This window comes from Onychostoma macrolepis, chromosome 25 (genome assembly GCF_012432095.1).
Source record: "Onychostoma macrolepis isolate SWU-2019 chromosome 25, ASM1243209v1, whole genome shotgun sequence".
Taxonomy (NCBI): Eukaryota; Metazoa; Chordata; class Actinopteri; order Cypriniformes; family Cyprinidae; genus Onychostoma; species Onychostoma macrolepis.
The window spans coordinates 5865560-5888847 of NC_081179.1; the positions used below are offsets into that span (position 1 = coordinate 5865560).

The window sequence follows — 23288 nt, forward strand, 5'->3', positions numbered from 1 at the left end:
GGGTGTCACACCAGATACTGAAAGCAAAGATTCACATGCTTTTGCAATGCACAGATATGTAACACTGGATCATTTTTCTCAATAAATAAATGACAAAGAAACATAGGCGTAGGGGGGGACCCCCCTATCTGAGGCTTGTCCCCCCTAAAAATATCATTACAAGCGACTCTGTGTATTGAAAATAATATAATGGACATATACTTAAAATAATTGTGTGATTAGTAAAACAAAATAAACGAAAAAAAAACGTTTTAAGTTCAGAAATGTTTTGATTCCCCCCTCCCTTGCCTCATAGTGGTTTGGTCCACTGCCTGCTTTCCTTCTTTACCGATACACACACACACACACGAGTCCGGCAGGAGAGAGCAAGTTAGTTATGTGTAAGTAGGCTGTCAAGGCTATTTTATTCTCTTTAAACATCGGGTGAAATGGTTCTTTCTCTTTAATACAGATGATGCTGGATCATTAATAAATTAGTCATGACAATTTTATGATATCCTTGATGTTTTTTCTATGAGCAATTATAAGGTTAACAAGCTTAATACCGTAGCTTGTCACCCACTACAACTAACATGGCGACAAGCCTGTGTGTGAACTGATATTAGGCTAATATTGTACTCCTATGTGTTGGGTTTCGTTCAATATGATGTTAAGTGGCAGATCAGTGGGTTTAATGCGGTTGAATTAATGCGAAAGAGAAGTAAGTTACTAGGTTTCAGACAAAACCTAAAATACTATAGATGACGCAAAATACTAATTATAATATGACCGCGTGGTGAACCGAACTCATATTTAAACATGGTCCATGCTGTGTACGCATATCTATCCTTACAAGTACAATTTTGGCTGTATTATTTGTGTCCCCTTCAAAAATTGCTCTTCAGAATTTTTATGTGTATTGTCCCCCCCTACTGTTAGATGAAATTTACGCCCCTGCAAAGAAAATATTTTTCTCTCACTTGTTTGATTCGGTTCTACTTTCAGGAATTATGTGAAAATGATGATGTTTTGGGTCATATTTATGCAGAAATATAGAAAACTCTAAAGGGTTCACAAACTTTCAAGCAGCACTGTGTACATCCATCCATCCATCAACATTTCTATTTCTAATTGTTGTTTGTTTTAACAAAGCACTAAAATAAATTCAATTAGATTAAAAAACATTATAATTAAAAAATGCTTGAACTAAAATTAAATTAAGAATAGCCTATACAAATTTAAAAATACTTATTTTATTCCAGATAGCTGCCAAAGCAACATTTCTTATTTTGGTTTAGTTTAATTTAAAGTACTAAAATAAACTAAATAAAAATATTTGGCGAAATAAAAATAAATCAAAATAAATCAGATACAACTAAATAAATCAAATACATTAAAAATTACTCAAACTTAAAGTACTTTTCATTTTTTTAAATGCTGGTTTAAAAGCAGAAAATATAAAAATAAATCTAATACAAAACGTTAACAAAAAATATAGGCTAATAGTATGATTCTAAAATAACAATGCTACATACTACAGTATATTTTGCATAGGGAGAGTTTCTGTGATCTAAACGTGTGTACTGTGTGTGTTTTAGGCCAAAAACACTCTATAAAGTGAGAAATGTGTCCCCATGCACAATTTTAACCACATTTTTGTTGCACACTGCAAAACTTCGGCTATTACAGACTATATGCATGAATTGTCAGCTTATTCTCTTTCACGATTGCAAGTGTTTTTTGTTTAATTGTCGATATAAAAATGAAATCAGCGATGAGCTTCAGTTTTGCAGTGAGTTCTCTGAGTTACGTGATTCGACGCACATCTCAATCTCTTACCACTCTGCAGCTGTCTGCCTGTCACTCATCAGGTGGAATTGTTCCCCTCAGATCCCCTTCACAGATCTGTGACTCCGATACCAGCGGTGACAGATGTGCTGTATGTAGTAAACGCATAAATAATCTGTGGAGATGCATGTGTATAATTTACAATGCCTAAAATAAAACCATAAACAGAGTCTGGAGCAAGCCTGTTGTTACCTTTACAGCCACAAGATGTCACTGTTGCACAGTAAAAGGCTAACATTTGCTAAACACTTACAATTGCTAAAGTCTTCAAAAAACCAAACATTTCATCGAAAAATGGCACATGACAGTGTTACAAGAATAAATGAGTTCAGCAACGTTCATTCTGGGCATATTTAACAAGGCTGCCATCGCTGATAAGCTACTACAATTGCTAGACAGCTTTAAAAAAACAAACAAATTGTTTCCCACATGTTGTGTGAGAAATGAGCTCACTGTAAGAATGAACTTAAACCTAACTTTCATACAGGAAAACATGAGCAGCAGGCTAAAGCTTGAAATGGACACCTGCTTGGCTAATCATGAGCGCTAGCAGTACTAGCTGGACTGATATACAGTACATGAGTCACGATGTGCTTCCCGAAACCAGTGCTTTCCAGCTAAAGGCACTATTTTTCTGCCAAATTTAGCATGTTTAGCATTTGCTCACAAGTTAGCTATTTATGTTCAGCAAAAATCGCACGTCGACTTGTCCACACTGCTAAAGATGAAACCGTTTAAGCCAACTTAATGTGGTTTTCTGGTCTCGGCTTATTGGTCAGTCTGGCCATTGCTGATATTCAGCTAGTTTTTGTTAATTTTGGATTATTTTAAAGCAGTTTTTGGGCACCTGTTAGCTTGACGAGTACCTAAAACACTTCTAAAAACATTAGAGACAGCCAGCCTGACAAGTGAAAATCATTTTGATGGCCAGTTAAGAACAGGCGAGTTTAATCAGTTTTAAGTTAGTTACTTTAAGCTCAAGCTGACTAGTAGGCTACACATTGCTGAAAAATAAACAAATGGTTTAAATCATATTAATGTGGTTTTCTTGTCTCAGCTTAATGAGACAGCCTGGCCAGTAATTATATTCAGCTAGTTTTTGCTCATTTTTGATGGTTTTAAAGTAGTTTTTGGCACTATTTTGCAGCTAGTTAACAAGTGGCCAAACACTTACAGCCTGATTAGTAAAAATCAGTTTGATGGCCATTTAAGACCAGAAAACTATACAGGCAAGACTAGTTTAATCAATTTTTTGTTCACAAGTTAGTTAATACGTACAACAAAATCAAGACAAAACACAAGTTGACTAGTCCACACTGCTGAAGAAGAAACAAACCATTTAAACCATATTTAATGTGGGTTTCTTGTCTCAGCCTAGCCAATGCTTATATTCTGCTAGTTTTTGCAAATTTTTCATGCTTTTAAAGTAGTTTTGGCATTTGTTTGCTGCTAGTTGACACTTATAAACTGACAAGAGAATGAGACAAGAGTCTGATGGCTAGTTAAGACCAGCAAACTAGATAAAAGCCCCAATATACTTGAAGTAAAATTAAAAAAAGAACTGGTTTAACACTCTTGAACAAAATCAGGCCAAAACAAAGTTTGAAAACAACTTGACAAAGCAAACTTATCACGGACGTGACATAAAAGGTGGGCGTGGCTCTGTGGCTCCGCCTTCTTTGACATGGAAGAATTCTTCGGTAAATTTCTTGTTTTCAGTTACAAACACAAAATATGAACACAACAGAGAGCTGCTTTATAGTAGTAATTGAAAGTCGAGATGTTCGCTAATGGTAACTCACTGCTATTTCAAACTGCTTTTTACCCCTAAACGAACAGCAAAAATGAACTTCGCCATGAATATATCGGAGCCTCAAGGCTGGTTTAATCTTTTTTTTTTTAAGGACAAGTCTTTACTGAGAAAAAGATACAAAAAATAACCACACTAGCCTGTAGTAGTGTCTGGTTTCTTTAGCAGTCTATGGTGGCTTTAAGATAAATCGTCGCATTTGGCCTCAAGGCTACAATCTGTTGGAATTAAAATTTAGCTTAAAAGGTCTCACCCCAATCGACTGCACTAATCTCAAACCAGTGATTAAGAACAACAAGGTCTTTAACACCATAGGATCAACACCAGCATGCAGAAAAGTCAGTCTGAAACCAAGCAAAAACATCATCGCAAAAAACATGTAAATTTCAACCAGCAAATCACCGTAATCAGAGAACATGCGAGCAGAGAGACCTATCAGATTCCTCTGTAACTCTACACGGACTTCACAGTAACTTGGGCCTGGAGACTGATTGAGTTTTGGATTTTGATGGGACTTCCTTTCATGGCATTGCCCCATAATTCACCTCTGATTTGTGGTATTATCTCCATACGCTGCCCTCATCTTCCTCCGAGTGTCACGCTTTGGTCTAATGGAAGCCCCTTCGGCTGTCTGCGGCTCCTTATAACCCCCCAATATGCTTCCCATTAGGGCTGAAAGACCGTTGAGGCGGTTCCTCGCAACATGTGGTTCTATTTAGAGCAGGTGAAACAATGTAAGAAAATAGATCCGTCATTCACTGCATTCCAGGGGTCAGGAGAGAGCAGCGTTAAATCATGGAAAGACTAATCCTGGAAAGATTGTACTTGGACTTTGCGGTGGTACTCTGTAAAACTCTGTAGGGGTCTAAAAGTGCATTGGTACGATTGCTAGGATGACTGTTACAATGTTGTGGAGCAAGATGGAGCTGTGCTATATGCTGTATGCCAAGGCCTAAAAACATGTAGTCCACTCTCGCTTCATACACCGACCAGGTGTTTTCACTCAAACCTCTGAGGCACCGTCTAATTTCATTTGGAAAGTAAAGGGACGGCGGTGTTTTGTGGCCCTTTATGCAGAACATAATGAGCTATGAGCTATGTGTTTTATTGGCCCTTATTGAGGCTCCAAACTGGACTATCATTCACTGTAAAAAACTAATCAAAAATGTTATCAGTGTTATGTCATTTTTATAAATGTAATCTAAAGTGTTACATATATGAAGGAAACACATGAAACATATGCTTGTATATATGTATACACACAGGCACATATATAAATTAGATATTACACACATTACATGAATTATGTAAATTATATATGAATATATACATTTTGAAAATAAAATTATTAAAATTTTAATAATACATATATTCTGTATATATATATATTATATATGTATGTACTGCATATGTATATATATATATGTATATAACAGATAACTCCATTTTATTAATTTTCATAAATCATGTTTTTATTGGGTTACCACGTTTTTATTGTGTTAGTTAGCTGTATTTTTTAGTTATTTTTATTTAATCAAAACAACCCAACTGCAGTTTGATTGATATCTGTTTTTACAAATGAACTCTTCATATATATATATATATATATATACATATATATATATATATATATATATATATATATATATATATATATATATATATACACATACACAAACACACATATTTATACACACACACACACACACACACATATATATATATATATATATATATATATATATATATATATATATATATATATATATATATATACAATTTTGGAAGTGTGGAAAGAGATCAATTATATTTTTTAACTTCTTTAGTCTTGTTTTTAAGGTTTATTAAAAATAGTTAAATAAACAAATTAAACAATTTTTAATATACAGTAAGTACTATATTTAACAATATTATAATTATTAAATTATTATATATATTAAATATGTATTAATTAACCTATTAAAAATGTAATCTTTATATTGCAATGTGCATATATACTGTATACACACATACACACACACACATGTATACATATACACACAAACACACAATGTATATCCATAATTTTTATTTTTATATATAAATATTTTAATATAGTATATAATATTTATAATATTATATATAGAATTTTTTGTATAGATTAAAATGATTGAATATGATGAAAAAGACAAAAAACTATTACTCAAAAACATAAAACACACACACACACAAGACCCCAAAAAATTAAAAAATGAACGCCAAACTCTTGAAGCTGCAGAAGATGCATGTTAATGCTGGATGAGAGTTCTTAACATTTGTAACTAGCGTTAGCTTTACACGAGGCTACCAGCAGTAACTCCATTAAAGGGCATGTGTTCTGTGGCCTCACAGGTGTGGATCACTCCACCAGAGACCCTGTAAACATTTTACATGCACAGAGACCTGGGATAAAAGAGCTTAGCGTTTGACCTCCGAGGTCTGCCTCCAATTGTGATTGGTGTTTACCTCTTGGTTATGAATTCGACGCTAACCTGGACTGCATTCAATCTTGGTTGTCACAGTGATTAGCATTCTGCTAACAGGGTTCGTGCTGCTAACATCTTCCGTATGAGCAGCATAATGAGAAACACAAAGGTCGTTTGAACGAGAGCGCTGCCAAAACCAACCCAAAGGTTTAAAAATGCGACCGCTCGCTTCTAAAAGCAGTCGCGTCTCCTCCGAGCTCCTTTTATAGAGCTACTCCAGTAAAAGTAGGAATTAAGGTTAGCGTTAATTTGTTCTGCAGTTTGTTTTCTCTTTACACTAATGAACAAGAAGAGTACAACTGTTGCCCTCAGTGGTTCCACGTCTTTTTTTTTTTACTTTTCCATTTCATTAAGGAACATGGGCGAGGTACGAATGGAGCTATTTTCAGAAAATGTGTTTTTCTAAGCTCATGAATGGCTGAGCACTTTGACCGCTGATTGGAGTTGATATCAGGAAACAGACCATTAAAGGCTATTAAACTCGCATCCCGCGACTGATTACTCAAATGAACGGTGCAGGCTATTTTACGGTTAAACTCTCTCTCGCTCTCCTCACCGTGTCGTTCTACATTATATTTCATTGCACAGTGCAACAAACCGCTCTTTAACCACATACACGCCTGCTCATCTCATCAACTGCTGCTGGCACAACCGGCACCAAATGAGTTTTCCCTGGTACCAAAACTTAATTGTAGATGGCAACGCTACTCAAAACAACCCAACCAGCTCATTTTTGACTCTTATGACCTAGTGTTCTACCAACAGGATGCCGCTGGAATTCCACAACCTCAATTTATTAACCGAGGTCATGGAGACGCCAATCATCTTCAGATGATGGTTATTTTAAAAATTGCACTAAAGGAGCATACACGTGATTCTTCGTTTCCTGCGGCGTAACGAGGCCTGCGGTTTGGATCGGAGCCAGTTCCGCTGATGGTTTACGCCTCTGCGGGGCAAGACCCATTAGGAAGCTAATGGTCTGCGTCCCTCAGGAAGGATAACTGGTATCTGCAATCAGCCCTGATTTTTATTCCCTGTATTTAAAGAGTTAATTACATGTCCTGCATCAGCCGGGCTGCTGTGAGCCCTGGGGTTTGGCATTGATTAATGAGCGCCTTAAAATAAGGCTCCGGTTTCACCAGCAGCTTGTAATACAGTCCAATTTAATTGGGTTGGTGAATTTACAGCACGTTTCCTGCAAATTGCATTGTATTTAGTTCTGCTGCGGCTACAATATAAACAACACCAAGCATGCCATTTGTAAACTTCATCACTTTTGGGAGCTCTAAAAGGTTCGCCAAGGCCTGCTACAAATGCTAACAATGTTTGACTAAAAGTAGCGATGCTGGTCACTACTTCAGCTGTTTTCAAAATAGTTACAAGGTAAATTGCGGTGTAGTATTTCCTACTGTTTGGTAAGGACATATCAAAGGCCTTGTCCATTTTTTAATAGCCAATACTCTCATTTTCCAGGATTTGCTACTTACAGGATTAGTTCACTTACAGAATAAAAATTTCCTGATAATTTACTCACCCCTATGTCATTAAAGATGTTCATGTATTTCTTTCTTCAGTCGAAAAGAAATTACGGTTTTTGAGGAAAACTTTCCAGGACTTTTCCTTATATAGTGGACTTCAATGGTGGCCAATGGGTTGAAGGTCCAAACTGAAGTTTCAATGCAGATTAAAAGGGCTCTACACGATCCCAGTCGAGGAATAAGAGTCTTATCCAGCAAAACGATTGGATTTTTCTTTAAAAAATAAATAAATTATATACTTTTTAACCACAAATGTTCGTCTTGCATTAGCTCTGCGATGCGCATGCATGACTTCACGCATTATGTAATCATGTTGAAAAGGTCACGTGTGGTTAGTTCTTCGTCTGTGTACTTCGGTTCAAAAAGGTAGAGTAGGGCAAAAAACTCCATCTCATTTTCTCCTCCAACGTATTTTTTTGTAAAGGTCGTTTGACTTTCTTTGCACATTTGCTTTGTAAACACTGAGTCAGTAATTCCACCTAAGACACGCGTTATTCCAACGTGATTGCGTAATGCATGAAATTGAACTAGTGCAAGACGAGCATCTGTGGTTAAAAATGATATACATTTTTATTGTTTTAAGAAAATGACTGATCGTTTCGCAAAATAAGACCCTTATTCCTTGGCTGGGATCACGTAGAGCCCTTTGAAGCTGCACTGAAACTGCAATTTGGACCTTCAACCCGTTGGGTCCCACTGAAGTCCACTATATGGAGGAAAACACTGATGAAAAACCTGATTTTCAATTCCATAACTCTGTTACAACATCTGATTTCCCAGTAAATACTAGCCTTAGGGTTAGGATTAGTCAGGGTTATGGTTAGTTAGAGTTTTGGCTAGGTTATTTAATTGAAATCAATTAATCACCAGCATTACAATCAAAGAAATCTGAATTTAGGGCTAAAAATATGAATGCTAACAACAAAAAAGTAATTCAGCATCTTGAATACATTTTACTGCAATTCAGATCAAACATTGATATCGTTAATCAATGCTTTAAACCATTCAGAGTACGGATGTCAGTGAAACACGAGCACTCTGGGAACGATTAAACACTACTGCACCAGAGGAGAATATCCCTTTTGATGTTTTTTTTTTTTTTCTAATTTTGACAATCTTTGTTTCCGGACTTTGGTATATGACCTGGAAACAAAAGAGACATAGTTGATCTTTGTTTAATTAGTGCATGTCACTTTCATGAGCAGTCAGGAATCATCAAATGGAAGTATTTAGCGAGCATCAAGCTAAGATCCTTTTTTGTGGCTTGTTGCAGCAAATGAGCCCCAGAGGAAAAACGGCCCCTCTTAGATTGATTGATGTATTGCGTTTTTCAATCTGTTTGTTGAAAAATCTGTATATTCCCATTTGATTTTACACACCAGCTTCAGGAAGTGCACTGTTCAAATGAGAACTGTTCCACTACTTTGATGCTTTGATCAAGATGTCATCAAAAATTTAGTTGGTTCAAGTGCCGAATTCCTGTCTTTCAGATCTCCACTGTAATCACACACAAATACATTATATTAATGCACAACAGATTCGAAGATAACCAAATGTGGGTTCTAAAAACACACAGACCATTTTCTGTATATACATACATGCTCACAACATGTTTAATGACATCTGACTGCCAAACTGATTTGCCTACCACACATAAAAGGGTGAAAAAATATGCTACACTTACATTGAAAGAAACCAGAACATAATTTGAGGATGGGCTCTTCAGGCTCTACCAAGCCTGAGCCATCTAGCAACTACCTAGAACACCCCACCAACAGCCTAGCACACGTTACCACCCAAATCACCAAAAATGCAGGAACACCTTAGCCTAGGAATGCTCTAGTGACCACCCAGAACAGCCTCTCAACACCCTAGTAACCAGCCACTGTTTTTTTTTTAAGGCAATGTTAGATACCAGTGTTTCCTGCATAGCTATTCAAGGATTTGATTTCAAAACGGTATCATAGCTATTAAACTATATCTTGTTATGATTTTATATCTGCATTTAACCTCAAAGTAAAAAGAGGTGCTAAATTGCTCTGGTGCTCTGATTTGATGGCTGTGCTTTTAAATGAAATTATTATAATCTTAATTCTAGTGATGAAGGATTTTGAAAGTCTGACAGTAACCAGTGTTGAGCACTACTGTAAGGTTAACCCTGCCTGCTTTAAATGTTTGAAAATGATTAACAGTTGAAAACATTTGTTAGAAATTTGGAAAAGTAAGCAAAAAGTAAGCAAATGTAATGTTACATTTCTTTAATAAAGTAATTGAAATACTTACACTACTTATTACATTTTAAATAGGGTAACTTGCAATCTGTTACCTATTACATTTCTAAAGTAACCTTCTCAACACTGCTTGTCGATAACAACACCCCTGGCAACAACCCACAAAACCCTGACGAGTTCAATATTAAGTATATTTTCCTACTCAGAAAAGGATTTCCCTCATTTTACATCTTCCAAACGTAAAAAATAGACAAAGAAAGTAACAAACAGACAACAGTGATAAATGGCCGGTATCGGAAAAGCATCAAGAGTAAATGGCTGTACTTGTGGTCAGCGCGGGCAGAGGAACAGTACACACAGCTCCTCTAATTATTCTATTTTAAGTCCTGTAATGATTACTGTCTCTCACTCTCTCTCCTTCCATCTCTCCCTCACAGTGCCTTTCCCCATCTCCTCGACTGACATCGGCTACTTTCTGGATATATCAAGTGAAATCTAAAAGCAATGATGCTCTAAAGACACCTGTGAACGTGTGTGTAAAATGTCATATTTACCAGAATCCAGTATCTCTGTTTTCAACCCTCATAAACAGTTTTCCTTCTTGTCTGCTCTCCTCAAGCTTGACTTGCAAAGGATGAGGGTGGAAAATCCAAAACATGGAGAGGATCTGCCTTTTGTTCAGAGCTGATGCATGAAGAGATTGGAAGCTTACGTATGATCAGAGGTGCCACAATGGCACTCCTGTCGACGGACCAATGGAAGAGAAGTTTAGATGAATCACATAACAACAGCTTACCTTGACAGGAGACAAGGTACACCCAAGAATGAGATAATTTAGTCCACAAGATTTACCTTACTGGATCATTGCTAAACTAGGTGAGTAGAAACAAACTTAGTATGAAGTTCTACAAACATCTAGTTGTTGGTTTGAGTATTTGAGTCATCCTGGGCAAACACTTGACCCCAGGTCATTCCAGGAGGGTTGTCCCTGTAATAAGTGTACTGCAAGTCATTTTGGGTATAAAGCATCTGCTAAATGAATAGTTAAGCTCAATGAGAGGGTAGGTATTGCAGAGAACTGTCAGAAGTAGTATTTAAGACTTTCAGAATAAAAAGAATATGTCCTTTCTTCACCTGGAGAACTGCCATGAGGACTCTTTAGAGACTGCACCTTGCCAAAGCCTGCTGACGGACACTCATGATGCCATTGGCTCACTACTTTGCAATTTCAGGGATGCACAGAGGACCAGCGCTGAGACACAGGCCCCAAAAGAACGACAGTATCTGGGCAGCGAGCGAGCATGATTGTGGCTGGCCCTAAAATAGCCTGCGGTGGGGCTGGTATTTCAAAGCTACGGCTGGGACAGCACAGAAACCGCATGCCACTGCTTTCAACATGCATCTGACACTGCTGTACTGGAAACGGGGCAGACGAACCCAAATGCCCTCAGGAGATTGGCTCCCGTATAACAGTGGTGTGATTGTCGGGTGGTTTTGCGTGCCATCAGACGCAGATGTCCGGGAGGTTTTATGGTGTGCCTTGGGTAAAGTGTCATTTGGGGTCTGAGGGTTGATTCAGTCACTCCAAATCTTACAAAACAGGAAAATCTCTTTGAAAATGAAAAGTCAATCTAAACCATGCTTTCCTGCTATTCCCATGGAGTGGTTTAACAGCTAAAGCTCAAAGTTTCTGGTTTGATCACAGTTGGGCCTTGAGCAAGACACTTAATCCCAGACTACTCCAGAGGAACTGCTGCTCTAATAATGCATTTAATGTCAGATACAGGATATTCCTACTTGATATCTCTGACCATAAAGGTGTTTCATTCTCTGGTGGCTGGAAGACAAAAATAGCAGTGCTACCGCTAGCTTTGCAGTCAAGAATGTACCTCAATTTGTGGAGAATAAATGAAGACATGCAATGCTAGAATGTTTTTTTAAAGATTTGTTTTTTGGTGTTTTGTCTTTATTATCGGGAATCGGGAAAGGTCCTCAAGCCAGGATTTGAACTAGGGACACCCGTAACGCAACAGCGTTATACGCCAGTGCACTTGCCTACTACTCTATAGAGACATAGCGCATTTAGGTCATGCCCAAAATGCTCTCCATTGACTTTGTATTGCGGGAAGCTGCCTCCTTGTCATTTCTGACTGTTAACAAAAAACAGAACAATGCCTAAAAGCTTCTATATGACAAAGTGTAAAGTAAACAAGCTAACATTCAGTTGGATAATTTCTCAAAAAAAAATAAGGTAAGGAAAAGGGGCACTGACATAGACCAATAAAATTTAGTCTCTCAATATATCTCCTCCTCTCAGGTTCACATAGGGTGGTGAAATAATCCTTTGACATGGTTAAAAATAATGAATGTTTCCTATCGCCGATTACATTTCCCTCCAGTGGGCGCAATTCTCAGAGTAATATAATACGTTGTGCTTTACTTTTGTGTCCTTTAATGCTCGTTTTTTGGGTCGAAATCTTATAAAAACCTAGTTCTGGGTTTTTTAGTTTGTTTACTGTACACCTTGTCACATAGCAGCTTTTAGGCATTGTTCTGTTTTTTGTTATAAGTCAGAAATGACAAGGAGGCAGCTTCCCGCAATACAAAGTCAATGGAGAGCATTGGATTGTTTTCCCCTCGGTGGGCATGGTTTTCAGATTTTGATGCATGTTGCTCTGTCTCTATTGGTACCTACAATGCTAGAAACTTTAGCTTTTTTTTTTTTTTTTTAAACACCAGTCTCTGCAAACATTTTTTTGAACATGCAAGTAGGAACTTTATCAGCGCACATTTTAATGGAGGCTGCCATGTTCATGTGATGTCATAGATCTGCGGAATTGGAGTTTCAGGAGTTCCGGGTTTCAAATGGTTCCAATAGTTGTACTTTTCAGAGTAGGAAGTTGGAAACTCAGACTTTCTGAGCTGAATAATGCTATAACAACTACTTAACACTTCTGTTTTGCTGTATTTTCATTTTGAATGGTTGAGTATGTACTTCCGAGAGTAAGATGAAGCAGACACAAGTAGCAGTTAACGTTTGCCAAAAAAATCATCAACAAGTGTGCGTGCATGTGTAAAGCTTTATGTGATTTGGTGATCTGTTCTGCCAGTGAACACGCATCTCATATCCTATCATTATTTTGACTGGTCACTATGGGAACATGCCCTCCAGTGTCTAGTGCATCCACACCTGTTCCAAACGAACGTCCACAGCTGCAGGTCTACATGTGGGTTCACCTTAAGATGTTTTAAGAGGCTGCTAATGCTCTTGTGTTTTAATGTCCCAGAACATGTGAATCACTCTGTAAGAATGTACGAGACCCCTCTTATGTAATGAAGGTTTACATGCTGAAAACATGTAATGAACACTCACTGCGTGCCTGGGCATGTCCGGTCGCTCTCCAAGCCTCCTTTGTAAAATCTAATAAAAGCATGCTAATCCCCAATGCCTAACCCCTGAGCCATGAGGACAAACACCTTTGTGTGAATGTCTGTCCTCCCTCGCAAGATGCTGCACAGGGCGAGTTTATGTCATTGCACGTACATGTGGATGCAGATCTTACAATCTCTGGAGGCTGTTCCCATGACGTATCATGCACTGGAATGACAATAAGCGAGAAGGTAAACACCAGTGTGAACAGGTTATGTAATTCTGATGTGTTTTATTGGGAAGAACTGCGGGAGCTCGGAAAGGCTCATATACTTTTATACTACAAGTTCCGTTTGAGGAACAGAGTCGTCATTACTGTGCTTATCTGGTACTTTGTGTACAAGTTCAAGTTTACTAGTCACCCAGAAAAGTAGTTAACCAGTCAGTGGGTCAGTGTTTACTTCATGTACTGCAAATGACTCACCATACACTATGTAGGTTCAGGTCTAAGCATGTCTAGAGATTTAGTGATAGCGAAACTGAAGTCATATGACTAAACAAAAGCTAAACGTTAACTGGGTCCCCATTTACTTTCGTTAAATGGAAAAGAGCAGTGTGAACATTCTACCTAATGTCTCTTTTTGTGTTCTGTGGAAGACAGAAAGTCAAATGGGTTTGGAATGACATATGGCAAATAAATAATAACAACAGAATGTTAGTTTTAGGATGAACTACCCCTTAAAGTCCTTGTTCGTCCAGCACAATGCTTTATCTGTGTCCAGCACCATCATTAAATGTGCTCTTGAAGGACTCATCTATTTGTAGTGGACTTGAGAAGGATCTGGATGTTCAGATAAAGCATGGCTCCCCTATCAGCAGGAAGATATTAATCCACAGACAGTGAAACCACTGGATTCAGCAGCTCTGCTCTACACCCCCTCCGAGACTCTACAGAGCTTCATTCTTCCCTCACAGCCGTTGGCTGATTTATATCATTCTCTGCAGAGACAAAGGCGGCGCTGAGCACAAGAGGGGAAAGGCGAGCCCTGCATACGTCCAGAGAAAAATTCAGCCCCCCGGGCGCCTCTAATAACTCATATTCACCACTGGCAGAAAGTAGGTCAGTGAAAATCCTGACAGCTACAGCGTCTGCAGGTACCACAGAGCCAAAAAACAGCCTGAGCTTCTTGAGTGTTTGCCAGGCTTTGGTCCCGATGAATGGGGGTGTTCATACTTGCCTCAAGTCCGAACGTCCTTTCTCATATGATGAAAGCACGGCTAGATTGGCATTCGGGAAAGAGGGGAATTAAAACATGAAATGGAGGGACTGAAACAGAACGTACGGCGTGCATTCCTCTTTAATGATGTCAGGCAGGAGCATCAGGCTCAAGCAGGGAGGAATGTCAATCCAAGGCTCTCCAAAAGACCGAGAAGATGATAAAAACGGACTGGCTCTTATTTACAGACCGAGGGCCCCTCTTTTCCTCCTCCCACCTGGGCTGAGCTGTTTCGAATTAATGTCAGAGCACATTTGGCCAAGATCTCAAACCCTTAAATAAACCTAATTTTAGATCAAACTCCGTCCTGGAGAGAAGAAAGAGGGAGCGAAATGCTTCCCTGCATTCCAGTTCTTCTACAGTTCTTTGGAGAACAGGTACAGTTTGACAAGCGTAAGAACAAACTTGTCTCTCAAAAATTTCTTTCTGCGACACATCAGTTTGTTTTGTTTGAACATTCTTTTCTGCTCCATCATTTAGTGGAGACAACAGCTAAACATGCTGTCCTTCAAACATCACAGTGTTTTCCAGCAGATCTTTGCCTTCGATTAAGAAAACCAGGCTATACCGGTTTTAACTGGTTGGTAAGTAGTCCAAGATGGTCCACCAAGTCTTCTTATCTAAGATAATCTGCAGGGGCAAAACAAGTCCATCATCTTTTAGACCAGCTGTTCAATCATCTAGACCAGCATGGATCTTTGGCTTATAATTGAAACTAAAACAGTCTAATCAGTAGTGGTTTGTTGCTAGTCCAAGGTGGTCTACAAGTTCTAACCAAATTGACTAAGATGGTCTACTAGGTGGAAACCAGTTGTAGACCTAATGATAAACCTTCTTGACCAATCTGGACTAGCTGATGACCATATATCACCGGCATAGACCATCTTTGCCTGAAATGATACCCATTACGATGGTCAATATGGTTTATAGTTCTTGAAAATGTGTTTTTTATCTGGTTTGTTGCTGGTCCAAGGTGGTCTACCAGGTCAACCAGCTGGTAGTCAAGCTGATCAGTCATCAAGATGAGTTTGTAGTAACTAATGTTAGCTAGAAATCATATAAACCACAAGAAGTAGCTTCTAGTTAAATTTTCCAGCAGATCTTTGCCTTCGATTAAGAAAACCAGGCTATACCGGTTTTAACTGGTTGGTAAGTAGTCCAAGATGATCCACCAAGTCTTCTTATCTAAGATAATCTGCAGGGGAAAGCAAATCCATCATCTTTTAGACCAGCTGATCAATCATCTAGACCAGGGTGGATCTTTGGCTTATAATTGAAACTAAAACAGTCTAATCAGTAGTGGTTTGTTGCTAGTCCAAGGTGGTCTACAAGTTCTAACCAAATTGACTAAGATGGTCTACTAGGTGGAAACCAGTTGTAGACCTAATGATAAACCTTCTTGACCAATCTGGACTAGCTGATGACCATATATCACCGGCATAGACCATCTTTGCCTGAAATGATACCCATTACGATGGTCAATATGGTTTATAGTTCTTGAAAATGTGTTTTTTATCTGGTTTGTTGCTGGTCCAAGGTGGTCTACCAGGTCAACCAGCTGGTAGTCAAGCTGATCAGTCATCAAGATGAGTTTGTAGTAACTAATGTTAGCTAGAAATCATATAAACCACAAGAAGTAGCTTCTAGTTAAATTTTCCAGCAGATCTTTGCCTTCGATTAAGAAAACCAGGCTATACCGGTTTTAACTGGTTGGTAAGTAGTCCAAGATGATCCACCAAGTCTTCTTATCTAAGATAATCTGCAGGGGGAAAGCAAATCCATCATCTTTTAGACCAGCTGATCAATCATCTAGACCAGGGTGGATCTTTGGCTTATAATTGAAACTAAAACAGTCTAATCAGTAGTCAAACTGGTTTGATGCTAGTCCAAGGTGGTCTACAAGTTCTAACCAAATTGACTAAGATGGTCTACTATAGGTGGAAACCAGTTGTAGACCTAATGATAATCTTTCTTGACCAATCTGGACTAGCTGATGACCATGTATCACCATATATTACGATGGTCAATATGGTTTATAGTTCTTGAAAATGTGTTTTTTATCTGGTTTGTTGCTGGTCCAAGGTGGTCTACCAGATCAAACAAGTGGTAGTCAAGCTGATCAGTCATCAAGATGAGTTTGTAGTAACTAATGTTAGCTAGAACTCATATAAACCACAAGAAGTAGCTTCTAGTTGAATTTTCCAGCAGTGCATGTGACAAAACGGCAAAAAAGGTATGCACATACGAATAAACACACTTCACCTCGTTTCTGTACCTCATTCTCTCTAGAGAGCGAGGTCTAAATATCTCACTTATACAACCACGTCAAACAACAGCACCTCAATCTCAGCGTGGGTCTGGGGAAGACTCTGCTGCGCTGTCAGGGTCAAGTTCACAGCCAGGTCTGAGATTTTGGGTGGGCTGGAATGGAAGATCAGGACTGTCTGAGTGGCAGCCATTTATTGTTGTTAGAAATGGAGAAGTTTGAAGCTGGTCAGTAGCGACGCAGGACAGAGGGAGGAGAAGAAAAAAGAGAATGTCTGGACTGCATTACAGCTCTGGCAGTTTCTTTCTAAAAAAAAAAAAGGCTACACAAAGTCTCGTTTTGTCCTAGACTACGTACAGCACACTGCCTGTTCTGTTTAAACCTTCCCCTGGTATTCAACTGATTTAGGGCAAACATGCAAGTTTTAATTCATTTAAAACATCCAGCATGAAAAGTCATCCATATATCGTTAAGATCATGCTTGAGTATTCCAAACAATCTAATCATCACTTTATAAAAGACCAACCACAAATAATGCAAACAAGAGACTGAGGAAAATCAGCAGTGCGAAACAACATTTACAAGGTGTGTACAGAGAAACGGTGTGGTAATTACGGCTGTCTACTTCATTTTGAGATGGGAAAATAGGGCTTTTAAATTTGATTAGGCCTCCATTTAAACAAGAGAGCTCAAGATAATAAATATTTAAAGGGTGTTTTTGTTGTTGTACTCAATGGCTTTGACTTGAAGTTTTGCGTCTCCAATAACAGACCTCTCGGATTACTGTGGTTTGGTTTTCTTTTGTTCACGGATGTTATTTCTAGAATGTGCAGTGTTGATTCTTGAATTCCAGCACACCTGAGCACATTCCTGCGTGTGAATCTGTGGTTTGCGAGGTGTGAAGTCGTAATAAATCTCAAAAATACACTTCTCCTGTTGTTCACTCATGCATATATTGCAGGAGTTTAATAGATGTTAGTTAAATGGTGCCATATTTAATTTGAAGCAAAGGCTGTGAGGAAACTGTTTGGTACCTTAAAACATTGAAAATATGTCTTTACACAAATGTTCAATGCACAAACTCTGAGTTGTAAAAATCTGACATCTGACAAATTAAATGAACTGTATTATTCTCATTCACACCTTGTTTTTTTATTTGCATTAAATTAAAGTAATAATTCACCCAAAAAATGCAAAAAAACGATGACTCAGTGACTTTTTAAGTCTTTTTTGCCTTGTTTTCAGTCAAGATAAATGTACTTGAGAAGTAAGATATGAAGACTTGGTTTCAGAGAGGTAGTACCTCTTAATGCAAGTGTATTTGTCCACTTGTTTTAAGCATAAAAATTTAATCTATCAGTAAAGTAAGATAATCTTTCTGAGAACAAGTCTTTTCTTGTCATATATCTTATGCAGTGTCACATCTCAAGTAAATTTATCTTGTTTTACTGATGTTTAACATTTTTAACTGGAAAATAAGACAAATATATTCATTAAGAATAGGATTACATGCACTGTGCTCGTTATGATGGTTATTTATATTTCCAAGTTCCAAAAAGAGACCTGTGTATCATAAAAGTACTTCACATGACAGTCAGAAGTTTAGCTTTATTCACTAAAAATCTTCCTCCATAAACTAATATACATTTGCATGTAAATAATAATGGTGCCTTTCAACATGTTGCACCAGGTTTAAAGCCATTGCAACTGACATCTGAGCTACAGCAAAGTAAAAGATTATCAATAAATTATTTGTCAGTTCCTCCTGCAAATCCATCAAATGGCTTCAGATGACATTCAGTATAGCATATAAGAAGTTTGGACTGCTTTTGTGACACTTTTATGGTGCTTATTTTGTCCCTTTTGGAGCTAGTATAAACCACTGCACATTTTAGTTATATGGCAAAGTACAGCTCATATATTCTGCCTGAACATTTCCTTGTGTTTTTAATTCAGGCATGCAGGGTTGGAACAACATAGGGGTGTGTAAATGATGAAAATTTTCCATTTATGGGTGAACTATTTCTTTAAATATGGAGTATAGTCTAACTAAACTCTTTTGGTGGTACCACTGTCTAACTGAATCACCCAGTTCCTCTATTTTGCTTTCTTGTTAGTTTTGGAGCCCCTCGGCTCAGATGTCTAATGCGGTCCAGTCCACCTAAGCCCCTGTAGGGCTCACGCGAGCGTAACCCGGCCCCTTTTGATCTCGACTGTGAGTTTGGCGGGCTTTGATCCGCCGTGATGACTGTGTCTACATGTGGTCCTAATTCTGCGTTTCCTCCCTCGACCCTTTGCCCTCTTTCCGACTGTACACCTGTGAGGAGTTTCTGCCCTGTTCTTACCTGTTCATAAACGTGTCTCCTGATTGGATGGAAATGATAAACACGCTTGGATTTATGTGGGTCTCGTAAATGAGAGTGAAGACGGAGACGTGAATTCCACCGCAACACCTGTGGACAAACACGCAAACGAAAGTAAAACACACCTGGTGGTGATGATTCAACAGAACATGTGATGCATTACAGCATTTTAAAACAGCATGCAAATCACTTATAGTACACCTGAATCAACACATCAAGACTTCCTTGTAGACACATTGTTTGACTGAACTGCCAGTTTTTTGGGTTTTTTTGGTGTTTTTGCATTTCTCATTGACAGGACAGTGGAGATACAACAGAAAGCAAGTGGGAGAGAGAGGCGGGAGGGGTGGGATTGGGAAAGGTCCACAAGGCGGGATTTGATCTCGGGACACCTGAAGCGCAACTGCACCATATGTCGGCTCGCACTGCCCACAAGGCGCCAACTTGCAATACAAATATAAAGAAATGCATTTATACCCTCAGAAATAAAGGTACAAAAGCTGTCACTGGGGCGGTACCTTTTCAAAAGGTACATGTTTGAACCTAAAGGGTCTATTTTGGTACCTTAAAGGTACATATTAGTACTTAAATTGTACATATTTGAACCTAATAGGTACAAAAGTGTACCTTTTGAAAAGGTACCGCCCCAGTGACAGCTTTTCTGAGAGTGTACAATAACACAAAAGAAAACACAAAAGCAACTCCAAAAACAAAACCACCAATGACCCAACATTACAAAAACATTATGGTGTTAGAATGTCCAAGCTGCTCTTTTCCACACAACAAAAATAGTGAATTATAATGTTAAACTAAAAATAAGCACAATAAAAGTAGTGCACATGACATTTTATGGGTCAAATATTCTTAACGTAGTGAGGTCATGTGACATTAAAGCATAATACAGTTTAAAATATCCATCATTGAGTACTGTGAATAGTTGTTTGCTCATTATTTATATAAAGAAAAATCACAAATGAGTCTTAATTGTTAACTCATGGACATCGATGAGATTTTAAGGAGAGTCAATTGACTCTTGCTTCCAGTAAACATTCTGCTTCTCAGATTTTTATCCAAAAATGAATCAAATAATAGGTTCAAAACTGCTGTTCTCAAAATTGCAAGTCTGCAATCAAAAGTCAAGTTCAAGAGATCAACTCTCATCCACTTCTCCAAAGACAAAATGATCTGAGCAGCTGCGATCCACATTCATTTTATAGCTTTGTAATTTTACTATATATTAACATTGTCTCATTTGAAAGTTTTCAATTATTCTAAGGAATTTAAGGAAAAACATCAACAAAATTGATACTTACTGTACATAAATCATGACTGAAGTTTTGTGAGCTACAAAATAGCGACATAGGAGCAATAAACTACTTTTTTATTCCATTCCACACAGCCAAACGCAGAAAAAAACTTTGGTCCATAACAGAGATGGAGTCTCATCTCATTAGTGAAACAGGAGCCGTCTGTAAGCGCAGTCAGTTCACTTCACAATCACAGATTTACAAGCAATAAAAGCTCTAGTGATTTCAGATTGTTATTACGAATCAACAGCACCAATTTGTTTTATACCCGCTGAGGGATTGTTTGATCTTAGCGTGATATTACAAAAACAATTTATGACCGTCCATTAATGATGCTAATGGTAGCTTTAAAACTTCTTTGCCATTTAAACCGCTACACACCACGAATAATGTCTGCTGTTTCTCGTACTTTACGATGATGAAGTGTCACCTGACAGCCAATATGTCTCTCGACTACAGTCGCAACCAGACGATGAACTCTGTTGTGTTTACATTGCGTTGTTGCCGAAAACTTTTAGCTTCTCCAAGTTATTAGCCTACTCCAAAATCTCAACTCGTGAAAGATAGTCCCTTTGGATAATATGATTATTAAAGAACATTTCTATAAATAATGTAAATGAGCTGCATTGTGCCAAATCAAACCACATTTGTGACCCTGGACCACAAAACCAGTCATAAGTGTCAATTTTTCAAAATTGAGATGTATACATCATCTGAAAGCTGAATAAATAAGCTTTCAATTGATGTATGGTTTGTTATGATTGGACAATATTTGGCTGAGATACAACTATTTGAAAATCAGAATACTGAAAAAAAGTTATATACACACACACATACATATATATATATAGAGAGAGAGAGAGAGAGAGAGAGAGAGAGAGAGAAAAAAATAAAAATAAAAAAAATAAATCGCCTTTAAAATTGTCCAAATTAAGTTCTTAGCAATGCATATTACTAATCAAAAATTCAGTTTTAATATATTTACGGTAAGAAATTTACAAAATATATTCATGGAACATGATCTTTGCTTAATATCCTAATGATTTTTGGCATAAAAGAAAAATGGATTATTTTGACCCATGCAATGTATTTTTGGCTATTGCTACAAATATACCCCAGCGACTTAAGACTGGTTTTGTGGTCCAGGGTCACATTTTAATATACGTTGACATATAATTTAAGAAATGTAACAGGTTTAATTGTTTTACTGTTTAATTTTTACATTTCACAACAAGATCATGACAGCATTTAGTATTAAACAACAAGTTGGAAACATAACGACATAAATTGCCAAACCAAAATCCCTTTCAGAGTAGGAAGTGAATATATTATACAGAGTAATCATAAAACAGTATTACATAATATGTCTTGCTTTGGCAGATTTCAGGTTAATGGTTAAATCAGACAGCAGTTAAAAGAGTTTTTTTTTTTTTGAGAAGAAAAGTCAGGGTCAAATCAGAGGAAATGATTAGAATAGCATACTGATCTTACTATTTACCCATGCAGTATGTTTCTTGGGAATAATATGCAAATTTTCTGAATGCAGGCCTATAATACCCTGATTCTTTTGCCAGTATTGTTTAGGAAACATTGTATTCAGAAGTTCATACCTGGAGCGAGCTATTCATTGTCAAACTCATTCTTCCAAATGCTGGCTGATGAGTGTATGAAATACACAACCTCCCTTGCAAAACATTTCATTTAGTGAGAATTCACAGCTATTTTTGAATGGCTCTCAATAGAGAAAAACAATGTAGTTTTAGCATCTACCAGCAGGGGTTAACTGGACTAATAAAAAAGCTTGAATCTCTGAAAACAATGCAGTGGTTTGAATTGAATACTAACCCACTGCTTAATGAATACTGAATACAGCTATTTAAAAAAAAAATAAATAAATAAAAAAAAAAGCTCAAGTGTTATTAGTTTTGGTTCATCCGTGACAAAACAAAAGGTAAAGCCAAGTGCATTGCATTGTGAGATACAACATTCTACACATATTTTATTATTATTATTTCTTCCATATCATTATATGCAGAAGCAAAAGTAGTAGTAGTATGTAATTACAAACATATTTCGCAATGCACTTGACTTGGCCCATTTTCAGTGTGATGAGCTGTTTTATATTTCATTCAGGCAATAAAAACAGAAATGTATTAACCACAATATCAGCTGTGGTTTTTAGTCTTCTAATCTTAAAGAAAAATATTTGATTTGACAGATTAAGACACAATTGGATTAAAAAAATTGAAACTGGATGCAACTTGCAGAATTAAAATGAGACCATATGAGAAACTTGTTTTGAAATGTTCATCACATACTGTATCATATACTATTATTTTAAATAGAAATAGCAAGCAGTTATGCTGGTATTACATTCCAGACATTACCAAAATTAGCTTGAGAATACAGCCATCCAATACAATGTTCTGTACGAATTCCTTCTGTATTGGAGGACATAATAGTCTTTGTTCACCAGTCTGAGTAAATTACACAATGAGATCAAGAAGCTAATGTGTTGTAGGGTGACCCAGTTTGAGTGACCCAATGGGGTCCAGCAGAGCCCATCTGTGAGCCATTAGACACTGAAAGGCCTGAGCCAACCTGTGATTCCTTTAAACCAGACCAGATTCAGTCCAAGAACCTCAGATACTTCAAATGTTTCACATTCGGGAAACAAGCAAACCCTCCCCCACAGGCATTTTAAAAATAAATCCCAAGGCTATCGAATGAGAAGAATTCATAGTTGACATAGGGAAAAACCGCATGTATATGGATGAGGACAATGTATTTTGTGA

General features: G+C 37.5%; 1 long non-coding RNA gene across 2 annotated transcripts; it reads left to right on the forward strand.

Moving 5' to 3' along the window:
• Nucleotides 1-352: 352 nt before the first annotated feature.
• Nucleotides 353-11904, forward strand: LOC131534619 (uncharacterized). 2 transcript variants are annotated; one of them, XR_009269393.1, is made up of 4 exons: nt 355-380; nt 10348-10442; nt 10530-10786; nt 11143-11904. It is a non-coding gene; the product is annotated as an uncharacterized LOC131534619 (long non-coding RNA). The 2 variants fall into 2 exon arrangements; XR_009269394.1 differs by having other exon boundaries at nt 353-380; nt 10348-10440; nt 10530-11904.
• The last annotated feature ends 11384 nt before the right edge of the window (nt 11905-23288 follow it).